A 20,794-nucleotide genomic window follows, 5' to 3' on the forward strand; every position below is an offset into this window, starting at 1 on the left:
GTTTACCAGTATGTTACCCAGGACTTTTGCATCTGTGTTCATTAGAGATATTGGTCAGTACTTTTCTTGTGATGTCTTTGGCTTTTTGTCAGTTTAGTTCAGTTGTTTAGTCATGTCCAACTCTTTGTGACCCCGTGGGCTGCAGCATGCCAGGCTTCCCTGTCCATCACCAAGTCCTGGAGCTTGCTCAAACTCATGTCCATCAAGTCGGTAATGCCATCCAACCATCTCATCCTCTACCATCCCCTTCTCTTCCTGCCTTCAATCTTTCCCAGCATCAGGGTCTTTTCCAATGAGTCAATTCTTCCAGTCAGATAGCTGAACTATTGGAATGTCAGCATCAGTTCTTCGAATGAATATTCAGGACTGATTTCCTTTAGGATGGACTGGTTGGATCTCCTTGCAGTCTAAGGGACTCTCATGAGTCTTCTCCAATACCACAGTTCAAAGGCATCAGTTCTTCAGCACTCAGCTTTCTTTATCGTCCAACTCTCACATCCAAACATGACTACTGGAAAAAACCATAGTTTTGACTAGACAGACATTTGTTGGCAATGTAATGTCTCTGCTTTTTAATATGCTGTCTAGGTTGGTCATGGCTTTTCTTCCAAGGAGCAAATGTCTTTTAATTTCATGGCTGCAGTCACCATCTGCAGTGATTTTGGAGCCCAGAAAAATAAAGTCTGTCACTGTTTCCACTGTTTCCCCATCTATTTGCCATGAAGTGATGGGACCAGATGCCACGATCTTCATTTTTTGAATGTTGAGTTTTAAGACAGCTTTTTCACTCTCCTTTTTCACCTTCACCAAGAAGCTCTTTAGTTTCTCTTTACTTGCTACCATAAGGGTGGTGTCATCTGCATATGTGAGATTATTGATATTTCTCCCGGCAGTCTTGGTTCCAGTTTGTGCTTAATCCAGCCCAGCATTTTGCATGATGTACTCTGCATAGAAGTTAAATAAGCAGGGTGACAATATACAACCTTGATGTACTCCCTTCTCCAATTTGGAATCAGTCCACTGTTCCATGTCCAGTTCCAACTGTTTCTTCTTGACCTGCATACAGATTTCTCAGGAGGCAGATTAGGTGGTCTGGTATTCCCACCTCTTGAAGAATTTTCCACAGTTTGTTGTGATCCACACTGTCAAAGGCTTTGGCATAGTCAATAAAGCAGAAGTAGATGTTTTTCTAGAACTCTCTTGCTTTTTGTATGATCCAACAGATATTGGCAATTTGAACTCTGGTTCCTCTGCCTTTTCTAAATCCAGCTTGAATATCTGGAAGTTCTCCGTTTGCATACTGTTGAAGCCTGGCTTGGAAAACTTTGAGCATTACTTTGCTAGCCTGTGAGATGAGTGCAATTGTGTGGTAGTTTGAACATTATTTGGCATTGCCTTTCTTTGGGACTGGGATGAAAGCTGACCTATTCCAGTTCTGTGACCACAGCTGAATTTTCCAAATTTGCTGGCATATTGAGTGAAGCACTTTCACAGCATCATCTTTTAGGACTTAAAATACCTCAACTGGAATTCATCACCTCCACTAGCTTTGTTTGTAGTGATGCTTCTTAAGGCCCACTTGACTTAGCATTTCAGGATGTCTGGCTCTAGGTGAGTAATCACAGCATCATGGTTATCTGTGTCATTAAGATTTTTTTTTTTCAATAGTTCTGTGTATTTTTTCCACCTCTTCTTAATGTCTTCTGCTTCTCTTAGGTCCATACCATTTCTGTGTTTTATTGTGCCCATCTTTGCATGAGATGTTCCCTTGGTATCTCTAATTTTCTTGAAGAGATCTCTAGTCTTTCCCATTCTATTGTTTTCCTTTATTTCTTTGCGTTGATCACTAAGAAAGTCTTTCTTATCTCTCTTTGCTATTCTTTGGAACTCTGGATTCAGATGGGTATATCTTTCCTTTTATCCTTTGTCTTTAGCTTCTCTTCTTTTCTGAGCTATTTGTAAGGCCTCCTCAGACAACCATTTTGCCTTTTTGCATTCCTTTTTCTTGGGGATAGTCTTGATCAACACCTCATGTACAATGTCATGAACGTCCATCCATAGTTCTTCAGGAACTCTATCAGATCTAATCCCTTGAATCTATGTGTCACTTTCACTGTATAACCTTAGGGGATTTGATTTAGGTCATACCAGTATGGCCCTACTTTGTTCAATTTAAGTCTGAATTTGGCAATAAGGAGTTCATGATCTGAGCCACAGTCAGCTCCCAGTCTTGTTTTTGCTGACTGTATAGAACTTCTCTATCTTCGGCTGCAGAGAGTATAATCGACCTGATTTCAGTATTGACCATCTGGTAGAGTCATCTCTTGTGTTGTTGGCAGAGGGTGTTTACTTTGTATGACCAGTGCGTTCTCTTGGCAAAACTCTGTTAGCCTCTGCCCAGCTTCATTTTGTACTCCAAGGCCATCTTGCCTGTTACTCTAGGTATTTCCCAACTTCCTATTTTTCTATTCCAGCCCCTTATGATGAAAAGGACATTTTTTCTTGGCTTTTTGTCAGGCTAGCCTCAATGAATATGTGAAGAAGGTGTTTTCTCCTCTTTTGATTTTTGAAACACATTTGACAAAGATTTTAAGGTAATTCTGTAAAATTTTGATTAATCAGGAAAGTCATCTGCTCTTGTACTTTGCTTTATTAACAGGTTTTGTTGGGATATCTAACTCTTTTTAAATTTGAATTTTCTGTACACTAATGATATGCACATGTTTTCATGTACTTATTATCCATTCATACTATGTGAAGCATCTGTCCACAATTTTTGAATTGTTTAGCTGTCTTTATTATTCTGTCATGGGAATTGTTAGTATATTCTGGATACAAACAAGATATTTGTGAGTAATATTTCCCAGTATGTGTCTTGCCTGTTTAGTTTCTTAATTTTCCTTTGAATAGTTTTTTAATATTGATGAACTTGATTTGTATTTTCCTTCATAGTTACTAATTCATTCTAAGAGCATAGGGATTCCTTAAGTGTTCTGAATTTAATTCTTTTGTCAGATATATGCATTACCAATGATTTCTCTGTTTGTGATCTGCCTTTTCACTGTTTGATTGTTGTCTTTGATCAGAAGTTCTTAATTTAATGAAGTCCATTATATCAATCTTCCCATTAATGGTTAGCTATTTCTGTGTTTTATTTAATAATTATTTGCCACTTCAGGCTGATAAAGTTTTTCTCCTATACTTTATTCCAGAAGATTTACTGTTTTACTTTTCACATTTGTGGCTATGATCTATTTCCAATTACTCAATTGAATAAATATATTTAGTTGGTGTGGCATCATTTGTTGAAAATAAATCCTTTCCCCCAGTGAATTATAGATGTTCCTTTCTTATAAATCAGGTGACTGTTTATATGTGAGAATGTTTCTGGACTCTACTTTTAGATCTATTTGTTCTTATACCAATATCATATAGTTTTGAGTATGAGACATTATAGCAAGTTTCATATCTTTATAGCAGTTTCTAATATTTCATATCTAATATAGCAAGTTTCATATCATATAGATATTTCATATCTATAGCAAGTTTCATATCTAATCTTACAAACCTACTCAACTCTATCAAATGTCTGAAAACCTCACACAAACAATAAATATTTTTACCTCCATACAAATTTTTAATCAGCTTGTCAATTTTCATTAACATTGGTATTGAATTTTATCTATAAATTTATTATTCTGTGTCCATGTCCATTTTAGATTAGTCCATTTTACAGAATCTTCTTCTATGCCTAATGCCCAAATAGAGTTGGTCTAGAGGTACCTGTGTGACATATGGAAGACAGAAGTCAAATTGTAGGTATTGTTCCCTGAAGGTCATAATGTTTAGACATGGTATCAAATAGAACCTGGCTTATTATATGGAACAGAAAGAACTTGATAGTTTTTAGCTTGCATAGTTCTTGCATCTATTTCCATGTCCAGTTCTCTTTCTCAATAATGCTCAATGACCCATAACAAGACCCTTGGCTGCAGACCTACAGAAATAAGAAGGCAGGCAGAAATTTCCAGTCATCTCTCCATAAACTTTGTCTGTTAAGTCCTTATGAACCCTAAGCTTGTAATTATAAAGGCTAAATAACTTAAACCTCTAACAACTTTTCAAAGTGCAAACAACAAAAAATATTGTGAGGCATTCAGGGGAAGACATTTTTAATATAGAAAAGATATGAAATAATTTTCTACCTTATTCATTGCCTGGAAAATATCAGAATTGAGACTTGAGGCAGTTCATGAAGAAATACTTGTTTTAGAAAATTATTTAAAGGGGAAAAGCACTGAAATTAAATTGTAAACATTTATTTTGTTTAAAATTTAAATTTCTTTCCATTTCTGTGCATATTATCAATCTAGATTGCTCAGTCATTTTTACATTAGCAGTATTCAGTATGTGTTTACAAAAAGATAAATGCTACAAAAATATAAAGTACTGTATAAAACTTAAAGTCCCATACATTAAGTTTGAGATTAAATACATCTATCCTAATTGAGATTAAATAAAAATTCTAGTTCATTTTTTTAACATTTTGAAAACTCTGCAGTTAAAGTGAAAGTATAAACATTTCGATTGTTCAGTTGAGTAACCCTAGGAAATGATTAAGCAAGGAAATGGAGACATTTTGAAAAGAATAAAACAACTATAAGCAAAAATCATTAAATAGATTATATGAAGTCCTTAATTCTTTCATCATGAATATTTTACAGTTATTCCAAAGAGGAACTAAAGAACCTCTTGATGAAGGCAAAAGAGGAGAGTGAAAAAGTTGGATTAAAACTCAACATTCAAAAAATGAAGATCATGGCATTCAGCCCCATCACTTCATGGCAAATATATGGGGAAACAATGGAAACAGTGACACACTTTATTTTTTTGGGCTCCAAAATCACTGCAGATGGTGACTGCAGCCATGAAATTAAAAGATGCTTGCTCCTTAGAAGAAAAGCTGTGACCAACCTAGACAGCATGTTAAAAAGCAGAGACATTACTTTGTCAACAAATGTCTGTCTAGTCAAAGCTATGGTTTTTCCAGTAGTCATGAATGGATGTGAGAGTTGGATCATAAAGAAGGCTGAGCATTGAAGGATTGATGCTTTTGAACTGTGGTGTTGAGATGACTCTTGAGAGTCCCTTGGACTACAAGTAGATCAAACCAGTCAATCCTAAAGGAAATTAGTCCTGAATATTCATTGGTAGGACTGATGCTGGAGCTGAAGCTCCAATACTTTGGCCAACTGATGTGAAGAACTGACTCATTGGAAAAGACCCTGATGCTGGGAAAGATTGAAGGCAGGAGGAGAAAGGGATGACAGAGGATGAGATGGTTGGATGGCATCACCAGTTCAGTGGACATGAGTTTGAGTAAGCTCCAGGAGATGGTGAAGGACAGGGAAGCCTGATGTGCTGTAGTCCACGGGATCACCAAGAGTCAGACCGACTGAGCGACTGAACAACAACAATGTCAAAACACTCAGCCTCATTTTGATAAATAACCTAAGAAAGCTGCATCTTGCAGACACATTATTTAAAGTCAAATCATAGAAACATCAATTGTACACACTTTAATTTTTTACTACAGCCCCTCTCTTATGAAAAAATATCTAACTTATTACTTTAGAAACAGGAAAGAGAAGTTAATTTCCCAAAGTTTAGGTCAATTCAAGCTTTACTGGTTCTTTGCTACCTGTTCTCAAAGCAGTCCACAGTCTTTCTCTAGTCAATTTCTAAGTCTTCTGACCTATTTGACATGCACAGAATCTGCTTCCCATCTGCTCATCTTAACACCCCCAATGTTAAATTCTTACTCTTTAACTTAACGCCACCACAGTTCTTTCATCTCTTGGAAAAAACTTGTTTGATCATTGAATCAAAGTGGCTATTTTCACCTGGTTGCTCCAAGTTTTGTTCCTGCTTACTGCCATACCCTGAACCTAACCATAGATACTCCATTCTAGATTTGCCTGGCATCCGTATATCCTCCACTGCTACCAAAGCAGAAAGTAAAGACGGAGAATGGGTAAAACAAGACACTGCGTCAGTAGAACCTGATTATACTCCCTGTTACCCTTAATTTCAAGACTCTTAAACAATGTGACCCTCTTTCATCCTCTGTTGAGTGGGAACAATGGAAATGAAATCAGAGGACTATGACATTAAGAGGATATGAGCAAAAATACTCTATAAAATCCAACATGTTGCCATTATTAAATATGCTAATTTTGAAAAAATATTTTTAATATTCTGAGATATAGCACTGATATCTTTCTCCTTTAGAAACCGTATTTAAAGTGATGGTTAAGAATACTCAACATGGGGTTATTATCACTAAACTTTGTATAATAGATTTTATAGGTTCTGTGAATTCTCTGGAGTAGCAGTCCTCAACCTTTGTGGCACCTGGAACTGGTTTCATGGTAGACAATTTTTCCGTGGACTGGGGTCCAGGAGATGGTCTTAGTTTGGCCTGCGACTCACCTCCTGCTGTGCATCCTAGTTCCTACCAGGCCACAGACCAGTATCAGCCTGCAGCCCTGGGGTTGGGGACCTCTGTTCTAGGTGTATACCCAAGAGAAACTTGTGCACATGTGGAACAAAAGACATGGCTGAAACTGATCATAGAAGTACTGTATGTAATAGCATACAATGCAAATATCTATAGACAAAAGAATGGGTAAAAACAATGACATATTCATATAACTGAGTACAATATATGAGTTATTGTGAATACACTTCAGCTACATGGACAAATCTCATTGTACTCAGGCTAGTGTATTGAAGGAATATATATTATTGAGCAACTGTATTTATAAAAAATTCAAAAACAGTAAAAACTAAAAATGACAATTTTAACATATATATATGTGGTAAAACTATAGAGTATGAAGATAATGGTAAATACAAAATATAGGATAGTGGTTACTTTGGTGGTGCAGGTAGGAAAGAGTATCAGATGAGGAAGAGCAAATGAATGGTGGCAAAGGTAATTTTTAGTTCTTAATTTCTGAAGCTGGATGGTGAATATAATGGTGTCTTTATTAATAAACTTTCAACTATGCATACTATTTTATAATGAACACTTCTAAGAGTTCTAAAGCCAACAGCTAAAACTCAGTAACCTTATTCATTAAGGAGAGTGGCTGGCAAAATATTCCTGTTCTGGTTTCATGCATTTCTCTTGGTGATGATGAGACAGTTTTATCAATGTTATTTAAGTTATTCCTTAATCCATAAATCTTTCCATTTACTCTATTTTTGGAGCCTATTAAAGGATTTCCCTGGTGGCTCATACGGTAAAGTGTCTGCCTACAATGTGGGAGACCAGGGTTCAATCCCTGGGTCGGGAAGATGCTCTGGAGAAGGAAATGGCAACCCACTCCAGTATTCTTGCCTGGAAAATCCCATGGACGGAGGAGTGTGGTAGGCTACAGTCCATGGGGTTGCAAAGAGTTGGACACAACTGAGCAACTTCACTTCACTTCAAAGAAGGATTGGAATCCTTTAAAAAGTTATTTTTAATGCATATTAAATTTCTCTTAACATTGTCATGTCCTGGGGATTGAGATACACTGGGCAATGTTGGACAAATGAACATTTATGTTTCAATTTTCTCAAATATATTTTTAATAGTTATATCCCATTGACTTCCTGATGTGCTGTGCTTAGTCACTCAGTCATGTCTGACTCTTTGTGACCCCATGGACTGTAACCCGCCAGACTCCTCTGTCCATGGGGATTCTCTTGGGGAGGATACTGGAGTGTGTTGCCATGCCTCCTCGAGGGGATCTTCCCAATCCAGGGATCAAACCCAAGTCTCCTACATTGCAGGCGTATTCTTTACTGTCTGCACCACCAGGGAAACCCAACTTTCTGATAGCCAAGTCTACTCCTCTATTTTTTTCTTAAGACAGAAAACACAGGGACACACATACTAGATAACTGGTCCAGGAGATGTCATCATCATGGCAGCCATAGAAAGTTCCAACTACCTTGGGGTGGATGCATACTCACAGACCAAGAGATCAATCTCTCAGGCCTTGTCATCTCTGTCAGAAATCTTCAGTATCCAAAAGGGAAGCATGCCCAGCTCCATAGTGAAAATGAAAATGATAGTCACTCAGTGGTGTCCGACTCTTTGCAACCCAATGGGCTATACAGTCCTCTGTTCATGGAATTCTCCAGGCCAGAATACTGGAGTGGGTAGCCTTTCCCTTCTCCAGGGGATCTTCCCAATGCATGAGAGATTTTTATTCTAAGGCTGGAAGTAGAGGACCTTGTGTTTATCTTTCCTTTTTGTTCAATATCCAGTAAATGGGCTTCTCTGGTTGCTCAGACAGTAAAGAATCTGCCTGCTATGTGGGAGACCTGGGTTCAATCCATGTGTCGGGAAGATCCCCTGGAGAAGGGAATGGCTACCCATTCCAGTTTTCTTGCCCGGGGAATCCCATGAACAGAGGAGCCTGGCAGGCTGCAGTCCATGGGGTCACAAAGGGTCAGACATGACTGAGCGACTAGCACTTTTGTTCCATAGCCAATAAATGAACTTTTCCCTTCAAGAGCCTAGTAATTTCTGATGCTTAATTTAGTATTAGGTGAATTATAGACAACTTAGAGACAAATAGACCAGGTTGCCTATAAATTATTGAAGCTAACTCAGATAACCCATTCTACAAAAACCCTTCTAGGAGTGTCTTAGAATAAATCAGATGTATTTGTGTTTTCCTGCCCTCTCTCAGAACACTAGGCACCATTCCAGAATCAAATTTTGAAGTCCTGAGTGGATGTCCTGTTTCTTTCCTAAACATTATTAAAACATTTTAGCTTGTTGAAAACAAAGAATATTACTCTTCCTCCACAGTCTTACCGTACCTTAACTCTCTCTGTAGATTTTAATAAGTAATTAATCTCTAGACACTTTTTTTTTTACAAAAATTAAAGACAGTAGTTGAACTATGATACTCATATGTTTTCAGTTAAATAGAATCCTCTGCTTGATTTTAAAGGGACTTAATATCAAATTTAATGTTGCTTTCTTTATTAGCAAATTTGTTTTTTGCTACAGTATATTTCTTCTGTGATAGGGTATTTGAAAAACATACTGCTGGTTTTCCTTCTAAAACCTTTGGCTAACATTAGCTCAAACTACTTTTATTTTGCCCTTGAGATAGATTCGCTTAAATATTATTTTTCTTACTAACCTCAACTGCCTGACACAGTATATTACTTTTTGAGTCACTGTCCTCCTTTTCATTTTCAATATTTTCTTAGCCATAACTTTAAGAAAAGGCTTTTGTAAAGCCATATTGAATACTGCTAGCTCTTTATTTTCTTTTCTGTGAAAATTGTAACATACTGTAGTTCAATTATAGAGCTCTTACTCTCTACCCTAGAGACTAAGATTTGACTTGATTCCCATCTGTATTCATTTTCTTTTTCCCTCTTTCAATTCTAGGTTCTCTTTGTTTAAAACTGTGGGTGCCCAGTTAAAAAAAAAATTCATTGTGGTTAATTCCTTTTTGTCTAATTCCAATACAGCTCTGATAGTTTTTTCCTTACCTATTGCCTATAACATCATTAGCAATACTGTCAGGCCAAAACATCTTGAGAAAAAGGAAACCAAAATGAATGACTCCACTGTCTTTAAGTGTTTTGAAAACATGTGGATGGTTCCACTTGCTTTCTAAAAACCAAAAACATTACTGATCATATTTTTTGCTCAAGAATAGATTTTTCTTAATTTTAAAAAGTGAAAAAAGTGAAAGTGTAGTTGCTCAGTTGTGCTGACTCTTTGTGACCCCGTGGACTATATAACCCACCAGGCTCCTCCATCCATGGGATTCTCTAGGCAAGAATACTGGAGTGGGTTACCATTCCATTCTCCAGGGGATCTTCACAACCCAGGGATCGAACCCAGGTCTCCTGCATTGCAGGCACATTCTTTACCATCTGAGCCACCAAGAAAGCCAATTTTGAAGAGTAATACAAGTTAAGTGTTAACAACAAAATACATAAGTGCACATTCTCTAAAAATTGTTCATCTCCTAGAAACTTAGAGTCTAAGCTCAACACATGCAAGATAGAAGGCTATTCACACTTCATGTATAAACAAGTTTTTACCACATGTATTAATTTTCTTCTGGAGATAGAAGTCTATCTCACTGTTATGTTAAATGGACTTGATCTCCCAATTTCTAGGAGATAGGAAGTCCCATGTCCTAGAAATCTGAAAAATGAAAACAATAGTAAAAGAAATGATAATAATGATAGTGATTAATGTCATTAAGTCCTTGCTATGTGGTTGAAACTAACACTGTATGTACATTGCATTACTTTATCCTCACAAAAAGTTCTAAAGATATGTATGTGTCCTTTGTGTTACAGATGAGAAAACTGAGGCTTGGAGGGATATTTTTGATGATCACTGAAACAGTGTTGAAGGTGAAATTCTATCCAGATTTTTGTTCCAGAAAACAATGAATCCTGTCATCTGGAAAGAGGGAGGAAAAAGGCTGTATCTTGAAAGGCAGTGGAAGAAAATATATAGAAATAAAATTCAAAGAATAATAAAATATGAGTCTAGCTGGAAGAGATTGGGGGCAGGAGAAGAAGGGGACGACAGAGAATGAGATGGCTGGATGGCATCACCAACTCGATGGATGTGAGTTTTAGTGAACTCCAGGAGTTGGTGATGGACAGGGAGGCCTGGCGTGCTGCGATTCATGGGGTTGCAAAGAGTCGGACACGACTGAGAGACTGAACAGAACTGATATAAACAAAATAAATCTATACAGGCAAAATATGGAAAAGTTGGTTATTTTTTCATTTTTCACAACTCTTAGAAATGATACTTTAGGTATCATCAATTAGTGTGGTTATTAAAGATATAAACCTTACTAGTACATGAGAGTGTTGATTAAATGGAACTCTTCAGTATAATTGGTCAATGAGCATATACAAGCTTTTCCAACAACATAGAGAATTTTCTTGGTACCTTTTTCATTTATTCTTTCTATGGTCTACAGAAGACAGCCATGTTCACACTTAATGAATTTCTAGTTTCTAAAGTCTCTAATTCCCACTCTTGCCATAAGACACACTTTTCTCCTCAGTGCCCCAATCCAATTTAATTTCTATTCTGATCTCGTAGCCTAAAATAGATGGCAAAGGGAACATTAAAGTAGTAAGTAGATGAGTCCATTGAAAAAGGAATAAAGAAAATGATGACAAGATCTCAGAGCAAAAATGTGAAGCAAAAAAATGATCAAGGATGTTTTTTAAGCAAAGATTGATGAAGGAAAACATTGAACAAAATAAACAGTTTTAAAATAGCAAATATACATATTTATATATTTAAATACTGTATGACCAGGGAATAAGTTCAATGTTAGTACCATAAGACATAGGCATTCTAGATTTTAAAAGTACCTGAGAAACTGGTTAGAGACAAAAGACAATTGACCTGATCTTTCTTTTAATGGAGGTGAGTCTGCTATAAAGTCAAAGATGATATATACCCTGTGCAACTGAATAGCATGGTATGTGAACTCAGGTGGAGGTCTTTAGCTCCTTCCCAGAGTCTGGGAAAACATAAGAATAAAGGAAAGGATAAAAATCTTCGTTCTGTAAAAATTACAGTGTATTAATATCCAGTACGGAAGTGGAGTCTTCCTAATATTCATGATCAGAAACACTATTTATTCTAAAGTGAATCATAGTGTACCTGTAAAATCCATTTTTTATGTTAGCCAGCTAACCAGGAATGTTAGTTCCTTCCTTCTGCAAGGAACTTTGGGATGCAAACATCTGACACCATTCATGTTGTCTAGGATTCTGACCACTGAGAGAGAGTTGATTATTGGATAGGATGTGAGGTAGACAGGAAGAGAAATTGGCTAAGATATTAATGATACAGTCAGAATCTGTAACAGATAACTAATATGGAATCATGTTCTACTTACTAATTTCTTCTAAAATAAATTTACTTGTTTCCACATGCAGCTATTGGACACAACTTTTAAAAAGATGCAACTTTTAATTACTGGAATCTAGAGAGTGTGCCAAGAGTATTTTTTTAAATAGAGATTTTTATTAGGATTTCCTTGGTGGCTCAGAATGTAAAGCATCTGCCTGCAATGCGGGAGACCTGGGTTCGATGCCTGGGTCAGGAAGATCATCTGGAGAAGGAAATGGCAACCCACTGCAGTATTCTTGACTGGAGAATCCCATGGATGGAGGAGCCTGGTAGGCTACAGTCCATGGTGTCGCAGAGTCAGAAATGACTGAGCGACTTCACTTCACTTCACTTCACTTCAATATGATCCTTTTGTATGAGGACATTTATTGGAAATCAGTGTTAGACTGGTAATTGTTTCTTCTTTTTCTCCTTCTCTTCCACCTTCATCCTCCTCATTCTTTTTCTGCTTCATCAAATACCTGAGTTGATTTTAAACTAACATTTATTATCTTTCTCTAGCTATGAAATTACTCTTAAGATTTGAGGACTTTTTAAAAAATACAAGATAAATATTTACGTTTAGTTACAATTTGGGGGAATACACAAGTATTTGTTATTAAAACGATTAATTTGTGTCGTCTTCTTTTCCCCTAAACTTAGAATAAGGATCCTAAACATTACATAAATTGCAGAGATTTAATTAAAAACTTGAAGAAATGTGTTACTGTTAATTGAATTCTTGATACAGTTACCTTTGCAAACCAGTGTTAATGAAACTCCAGTTCAAAGTGGATGGGTTTGGGGAATTGAGATAGCTATTTATTTCCTTAACTGAGGTGCCATGATAATCTCCTCAGTAAAATAACCCAATTAGGAGAGTTCTCAATTGGAGCCATTGACAAAGTTTACACAAACTGGAAGCATTTCTAAGCAAAACACAGGGGTTCAACGGCCAGTAAACAAGGTCAGTGAGTGAGAGAGGGAGATAACTTCTCTGCGTTTCAGAAGCCTTGCACCTGTGGAGCAGAGAATGGACCCGGTCCTACCGGGGCCAGGTTCCGCTCCGCCCCTTGCCATGCTTGCAGTCCCTGCCCCCTATCGCTGAATCTCCCAGTTTGGCTTCTCCGTATTACCAAGCTATAAATTGCCCTAGAGCTTAGAGGCAATCAGGTCAGCACTGCTCTCACAGGGGAAAAGCTTCTTACTTCCGAGCAGAATCGTTCAGGGGAAAGAGAGAAAGGAGGGCGAGTACCCACGCTTCAGTCGTCACGGCGCTGGCAAGGGGTGGAGAGATGGGGGAGGGGGCTGGCAGAAACTGCATCCCCAACATTGTCGCACTTGACCTAAGTCTACAAACTTACTGGTCGCCGCAGTGGAAACTCCCAGAGCGCTCTCCTCTGCCTGGCAGCCCCCGCTGCAGGGTGGAGTCGCTTCCCGGCCCCACCTAGGGGAAGGAGCTTCCCGTGCCCGCATCCCGGCATCTCCCAAGCACCGCACCCTTGATTCAAGAAAAGTCTCCAGGCGTCTAGAAAGGACTCTCCGGCGGACTCCTTTCTTATCCCCGCCCTGCTTTGCTTTCACAACTCCTCCGGGTCAAATAGCCAAAGACAAACTTCTGTCTCTTCTTCCCGGCTCCCACATTTTAATTGCTCAGTATCAGGGCAGGTTTTGATTGAAAGTAAAAAAAAAGAAAGAAAAGAGAGAGGTTGGGGGGGGGGGGGGAGCTTTTTATTATGCTGCCTCCCTCTCCTATGCTTATGGCTTGCTGAACAGGTTGCGAGGCATTCCTGTGACTACCCAGAGGGTTTATCGGATGCCCTTGATTACGTCTCCTTGGGATCTGACCCCCTCAGAGTTGACCGCCCTCCCCCAACGCTCCTCAACCCCCTCCTCAAGTCCCTGTCCGCTGTGGGGATGGAGAGACACTAACAGAACTGGGATGGGCGCTGTTGGCTGCGCGGATCCACCTATTATTAGTGAGCCCGGATTGGCTCCCTGGCTCAGCGTACCGGCGGTGGAGCCAATCAGGCGGCCGGGGCTGGGAGATGACGGGCGGCCGCCTCCTCACTGGAGGGATTCCTGGAGAAGCTGCAGTGTGGGGATGCTCTAGACCGAGTACTGCCCCCAGTGTCTTTCCACCTCCTCCTCCTGCAGCGGCGGCGGCAGCACTTGGCAGCGGCAACTTGAGACTGCACTGGGGCAAGCCCCCAGGGTGGTGCTCCCCGGAGAGCGGGGCTTGGTGCCCCGGAGGGGTGTGTGTAGGGTGAGGGCGGCCAGCTGGGACCAGCTGGTGGCCCTGGAAAACCTCCCACACACCCACACCCACACCCCCCTTTTGTGTTGCAGGCTGCCCCTCCAAGAGCAGAGGCAGCGAAAGGAGTCGTGTGCACCGGTCAGCCCCGGGAAGCTGTAGGGACCGGCGAGCAGGCACCACCTCCTGTTCCCCGCTCCAGGTAAGGCAGCGGGAGTGGCGGCACGGTCACCTCGGTGGTGCCTATTTGCTTAAATCCGTCCAGAAGGTTTTCTTCTCGGCACACTTGGGTTTTGGTGGGGGGAGACTGAGACCTGGGAAGGGAGCCCCGGGTGGCCTATTGTGAGCAGTGTAATGAGACCACATGTGCATCTCCTGGAGAAGCACTTAGCACAGCGCCTGTGATTCAGAGCCTGGAGTTGATGTTGGGCATCCCCCATCTTCTTCTTTCCTTCTCTCCTCCGCCCCCTACCCTCAATTTCTATCCCTCACCGCCCCCCGCCCCCAACTCCTTTCTCAATCTCTCTTCTCCCTCCTCCCAACCGAAGCACGCACAGGGCTTTTTTCTCCTCCTGGAGAGGATTGCCTTTTCTCTGAGGAAAGAGGAAGGTAGTGATGAAAGGAGAAAGATTTTTTTTTTCCTGCTCAGGGCAAGGGAGAAGGAACAAGATAGAATACAACCTCTGCGAAAATTAGAATAGGGAAAGCAATTAAACTGAATAAAGGAAGTAGACAAGATGTGCAGAGAGGGGAAGCGTCAAGTTTGACTTGATCTCCTCCTTGCAAGAGGCTGTGTCTCTCACTTGATTCCTTCAAATGGAACAAAAATAAACCACCGTTTCAACCCACTTTCAACTGCTTAATTGCTGTTGCTTTTAAGTGCCCACCATTTGACTCTTCCTGCTTCCATCTGTCCTGTAGGGCTATTTGGTATTGTCCATCAGTGGCAATGTCTGAACTTGGAGAAGCTTTTCCAATAGAGAAAAAAAAAAAACACATTAATTTCCTGAGATTCTTTGGTATGGCCCTTATGTTGAGGAGCAATATACATATATAGATAGATATAGATATATGTACGTATATGTATAAAGTTTCAAAACATTTTTAAGTGACACTAATGCTATCAGGAGGCTTGGGTTTTTACTTTGAGAAAGCTAATCTAGTTAGCTTTGTGTATGTATTGATTTTGACTTTCTTGAAGATTAACCCTTTAAAATAAAGCAAACATTTAACTTTTGTGTTAAAGCTGCATTTGTGTATGAATTGTGATTTCATTCTGTCTTTCTGCTGTTTGCATTGTTTCCCAGATATTGAATTCATGCTTTGCCTTATTTTCTTTCAATAAGTATATTTAATAGATGTAAATGTGATGCTTATACAATTTTAGTACTCCATTTAGAAGGCACATGGAAGCTCAGTTGGCCAAGAATTCTCTTGTACTGGAACAAAGTTTAGAAAGTAATGGTAGGAAGATAGCCTCAAATTTCAAAAATCTTAATGGGAAAAATGTTTTTGTTTTCATCTCTTATTATAATACACAGAAAGATGTCAAAACAACTCTGTGCCCTGGCTGCCTGCATGATAGGTTAAGTGAACAGGACTTGCTGGACAGAACCTTGATGGTAGCCTCAGAAATTTCTAATTGCATCCTCAGTGGTATAAGCTTTCCTTTCTTGTTATTCATCAGAGACAGATAAGTAATGGCTGTCAGATGGAAGGAGGTAGAAAGAAGTGCTTAGTTGAATGCAATGGGAAAGCATTCCAAGTGGATCCTACATGAGTGCAGAGAAATCAGCAGATGTTGGTGTCCAGATAAATCTTCCCCTTTGATTTACCAGAGGAAATGCCAAGTCTTACTTTTTTTTTTTTTTTTAATGTGTCCACTTGGGATAAGAAAAAGGAGCCTTCTTTCTCAACTCTGCTTGACCTTCCACACTAATCTATGTATCCCAGAAAGTATTATTTTCACTACATGTCTTTAGTCGTCAAGTTTATGCACTGATCTAGAGAAGAGTTGCATTTATTTACCGTCAATGTAATAGGTGTTATTTTCTAAACTATTTTCCATTTGAGACATTTATCTTTCCTATTTCAGTAGAATTAACCTCAAGTCACAGAAACAAGATCTTCTTTCTAAGGCTTTGACATTTAAATGCCTGTTTGGTTTTTTTTTTTTTCCTTTTTAATGTGGTACCTCTTGAAAGCTAACTCTAATTTTTAGAGGTGCCACCTTTCGGTTACAAGGACTAAAGGACAATCGTTTAATTGCCTCACATGTGTACATTTGAATTAACAAGTTTAGACATGAAGAGAGAAAGGAAACTGACTGCTTTCCATGTGAGCAAATTAAGATTTTACTTGGTTATTTCTCACGGTGTCTTAGGAAAGTTGCAAGTTTGGGCTTGGTTTGTGACATTTATATTTGAAACTCTTAACAAATGTTAATTATAGCAGTGACATGTAAAAGACATGCACATGAATATTGAGTTTTTCACATGCTTACAAAAAAAATTACGCCTTTGTAAACCGGAAGTCAGAACTAATTCCAATATGTAGTGAGTGGATAGAAGTAAGACTTTAAATGATATATTGTAGGAAATTATTGCCCTGTCATCCCATAAAATGTTCTAGGATAACAGTTTCATACAACCTTCATCTTTTCTCCTTTTAAAAGAATATCTTAGTAAATCTTATTAATGTTTCAGAGCAAATATGATAATTAGGCTTTAATGTATTTTTATTAGAACTAAAGGTTGCTACTCTACAGGGGAAATCCTAAAATACTAATTTTATAAAATACCACACAATAGAGAATTGTTGCAGAGTAGTTTTGAACTTCATTTCATAATGGAGAATATTAGTTATTCTGTCTGGTCAAATTGTCAGATAGTTCTAGTCCAGAAATATGAAAATGGTTATGGTATTTACAATATTTGCATATTAGACTTGTTGCTAACTGAAAATAAAGCTAGAATATAGTAACTTCTCTTAATTGTATTTGCAAAATGAACTAGATGATTAATAAATAAAATGCAGAATATGTTAGATCTGAAAGCTAATTTGAACTTGCCTAATGACACCATAGATATAACATCAATTCATCTCCTTTAAGTTCAATATACTAAATCAATTTATACTGAATTCCAAAATTAGGTTTTTACAGCCATCTGATCTTAAAAATCTCACACTTAACGTAGACAATTATGTGAGCCTGAAATTCTTTGAGCTCTTAAGAGTTCCGGTATGTGTAATAGCTAGGAAGAGATACCATTAATTCCAAATTGGAACATAATATATTTTTTTCCTAATGGTAGTGATTAAATTATTTGGGGAAAGGAAAGCAAAAGTAAACAGTGTAATTACATAACAGAGCAAATTTGATGTAATATTACAGAAAACCAAGACCAAAGTTAGATTCTCTGGCATAGAATAATGTAGGGGTGGGTTTTACAAGTGTTTTGCTAAAAACTAATACTTACTAAAATTAAACACCTAAAACACTGTGACTCTAAAAATTTTTCAATGATTTGCTTGTCATAAATATATCTGTATCAAAAGTTTAACGTCTGAGATGCTTTCTAGTTGAAACTGTTTGCCATTGAAATTGTTCAAAGCTATTTAAATAGGAATAAAGTATATGGCAGTCCAAATAAATAATTTCAACTAGTATTTAAGAATATATATATGTACACATGTGTGTATATATATATGTATGTGTGTGTGTATATATATGTATATATTATGTAATATTTTCTGAAAGGATTCAGTACTAATGGGCAGTAGCATATAATCTGCTGAAACTAGGAAGTTCTTCTGTAAAAAGTACCATTTAATGAAAGATGACAGTGTCTTAGGGATGCTTTTAATATATATTCGGTTGAAAAGACTAGGAATACCCAGAGGCAAAATTAATGGGGGTATAGATCTTTCTCTTTATACAGCTCTTCTATGGCTTAGGGAAGAAGTGATTTTCATATGAATCATGGATTTGAAAAAAAAATAAAACCTCTCAGTACAAGATACACTTTTATATGCAGGTAACAAATAACCTGAAATCATATTTTCATATGATTTAGACATAACAGGGCATTAAAGTTTCTTTCTAAGATTTTGTTTCTTTCAACATTTGCATAAAGGTAAATTTGGTCTTAATCTTTTATATAATCAACATGATTATCATTGCTTTTACAGGTAAGGGGGTTTCGATCGGTATCTTTAGTAATTTCTTTAAGAATGAGCATTATTTTTTCATAATGTTTTTACAAACTTGATTCAAACCTCTCCATTAAAGTGTGGCCATTTTTTAAAAGCAGGATTTAATTTTTCCTGTCTGAAGGAAATAGTGTTTTTCTTTTATCTTCTCTGTCATTTTCGGAGTGTTCTTTCTTGAAGAACCATTTTTATATTGACTATAAGATGAACTGTGATAGCTGGGCATGTATGAGCATCATCCTACTCATATGTGTTAATATAAGAAAATAAATGTATATTAAATAATATTGCAAATATAATCATGTTATCTACTGGAAGTAAGAGAGCACACAGTATTTTCTTGTTGTATAAGAATAAAACTTTAACCTTTGCTAGATTATTTACTTTTAAAATGTGCAATGAGAAATGTTGCTATGTTGTAGGAAGAGTAAGCACTGGGGATGTTATTTCTATAGTTTTAAATATAATTGCAGAAGTCCTATATCAAGGAAACCTCCTTTTAAAATATTTGCTTTCCAAATTTAAAAATGTTATTTAAGAGAGTTCTAAAACAAATTGGAACCTATGTCAGAAAAACAGTAGCACATTTATACTGTGTTAGAAAGAAATTTTGTGACATGTCTTTGGAAAATCCAAAGCAGTTTAAAAAAATTTCTATAATTTCTATAATTTTTTCTACTTAGTTAAACCACAACTTCTAATTATTTAGAACTAATTCTGATCCTTTACAAATACATTCAATTCTGGGAAGGAATGTGGCACATTGGTTTCCATAACTTACCAGTAATGTAATTGAGAGGAGGTCAGAGTTCATCATTTTGGGTTTTGCCATTGTGTAGATAAAAAGGAATCAATCATTTCTGTATTGGTCTCACTAGTAGTATGTTGAGCATATTAGTTATCCATGTACGGAGTCATTTTGTTGAAGAGGAGCCCTGGAAGACTGCAAAGCTTATAAAGATAATAAATGCCTTCTATATTTTAACTGTTTGTACAAAATGGGAGCTGGAAAATTCCCATGTAGAATGAGAATGGCCTTTCTCAGCTAGTATAAGAATCTGGTGAAATAATTTGGTTTCTGAAGTAGTTTGGTTAAAATGCAATTTCCCAGCAGCCCTGTCACACAACATTTCATTGCACATGCTAGATAACAGTCCTGCTGCGGCAGCCCCCAGACTGTGCCTAAGACATTTAACCAAGTGACTCAGTCAAGAATGAATTTTGGTCAAAATATCCAATTAATTCAATCCAGGTGTGATACTGAAACTTGGTCTTGCCTCATCCCAATAAACCTGCTATTTCTCTATTTGTTCAGTGTAGCTTTGCTTATAATTCTAAAGTGCTTAGAGTTCAAACAGTGCAATATTATTTTTGCCAAAGGGTATTATACAAGTAAGGAGGGTTATATGTTGTTTCCTGCAATAGGTGTTTTCTTTTTCTTTCTAAATCATTCACCTAGCTAATCAAGGATAAAATGCACATAGGTATTTAAGCACTAGTAGAGTCAGAGAATTATTTAAATACAAAGCCTTCTGATACTCCAGTTGCTTAAATGAGACACGATATCTCTTGTTGGCCTCCCACACCCTCCCAGACTACAACCAACTTTTACGCCATAAGCGAATAAAGAAGAAAGCAGACTGAACACCTCTGGGGACAGTTCCCTGGGTGTGGCCTCCAGGGGACAGACTTCTGTTTTTATCTGAGGCTCATTTCGCTTCCGGGCCAGTCTCCTTGCATGCCAACCCAAGCCTCACTCTAGCTGGAAGCAGATAATTGGATTTAGTAATTGCTACTTTCAGATTTATTGGCATATTTTCATCAACGTGAAGGCAAAACCACATGGAAATACTCACACAAAACATGCTCAGCTATAACAAACTTCATGTCAACACTTTCAAAGTGCTATGTATATAAGCTTTACATAATTGACAAAATAGTTTTTCTTTCATGGAATTTCTTTTGATTACTCACAAGTGACCCAAGCAAAAGGTGAGACTGTTAAAACCATGAATCAGTCTAACTTTTTAACTTATTAACACCAGTGGGTAAAGCTGAAATAATTATTTAAAATATTTTCACATACTTGCTGCTGCTGCTGCTAAGTCACTTCAGTCGTGTCCAATTGGCTTTAATACTTCCCGAGTCCACCTGTGTCTTGTTAGAGACTCAAGCATTCATGTACCTCATCCTGGTTATCACAGATACCTGAGAACTGGTTCCTACTCCTGTAGAATCTCTGAATACTACTGTGAAACATCACATAGTCTTGCTTTTAGGCTAGATTATTGGTAGTCTTTTTTTTCAGACATAATTTTATGTGAAAGTAACTGTACGTATAAACAGTATAGCAGCAAGCAGCA

The 20,794-nt window shown here is 37.7% G+C and overlaps 1 protein-coding gene and 1 long non-coding RNA gene across 7 annotated transcripts in view; both read left to right on the forward strand.

The window, feature by feature from the left end:
* Positions 1–11,110, forward strand: part of LOC133247152 (uncharacterized) — a 306,379-nt gene extending 295,269 nt beyond the window's left edge. The window contains exon 4 of the long non-coding RNA XR_009736279.1: positions 10,396–11,110. This is a non-coding gene — a long non-coding RNA (uncharacterized LOC133247152). The remainder of the gene's footprint in view (positions 1–10,395) is intronic.
* A 2,924-nt stretch (positions 11,111–14,034) lies between these two features.
* Positions 14,035–20,794, forward strand: part of SYT1 (synaptotagmin 1) — a 608,049-nt gene continuing 601,289 nt past the window's right edge. For all 6 annotated transcript variants that reach the window (XM_061415614.1, XM_061415607.1, XM_061415613.1 and 3 more), the window contains exon 1: positions 14,035–14,421. The gene's annotated coding sequence lies outside the window, so the exon portion shown is untranslated. The remainder of the gene's footprint in view (positions 14,422–20,794) is intronic.

The sequence above is a fragment of the Bos javanicus genome, chromosome 5, assembly GCF_032452875.1.
Source record: "Bos javanicus breed banteng chromosome 5, ARS-OSU_banteng_1.0, whole genome shotgun sequence".
In the NCBI taxonomy this organism is placed as follows: Eukaryota; Metazoa; Chordata; class Mammalia; order Artiodactyla; family Bovidae; genus Bos; species Bos javanicus.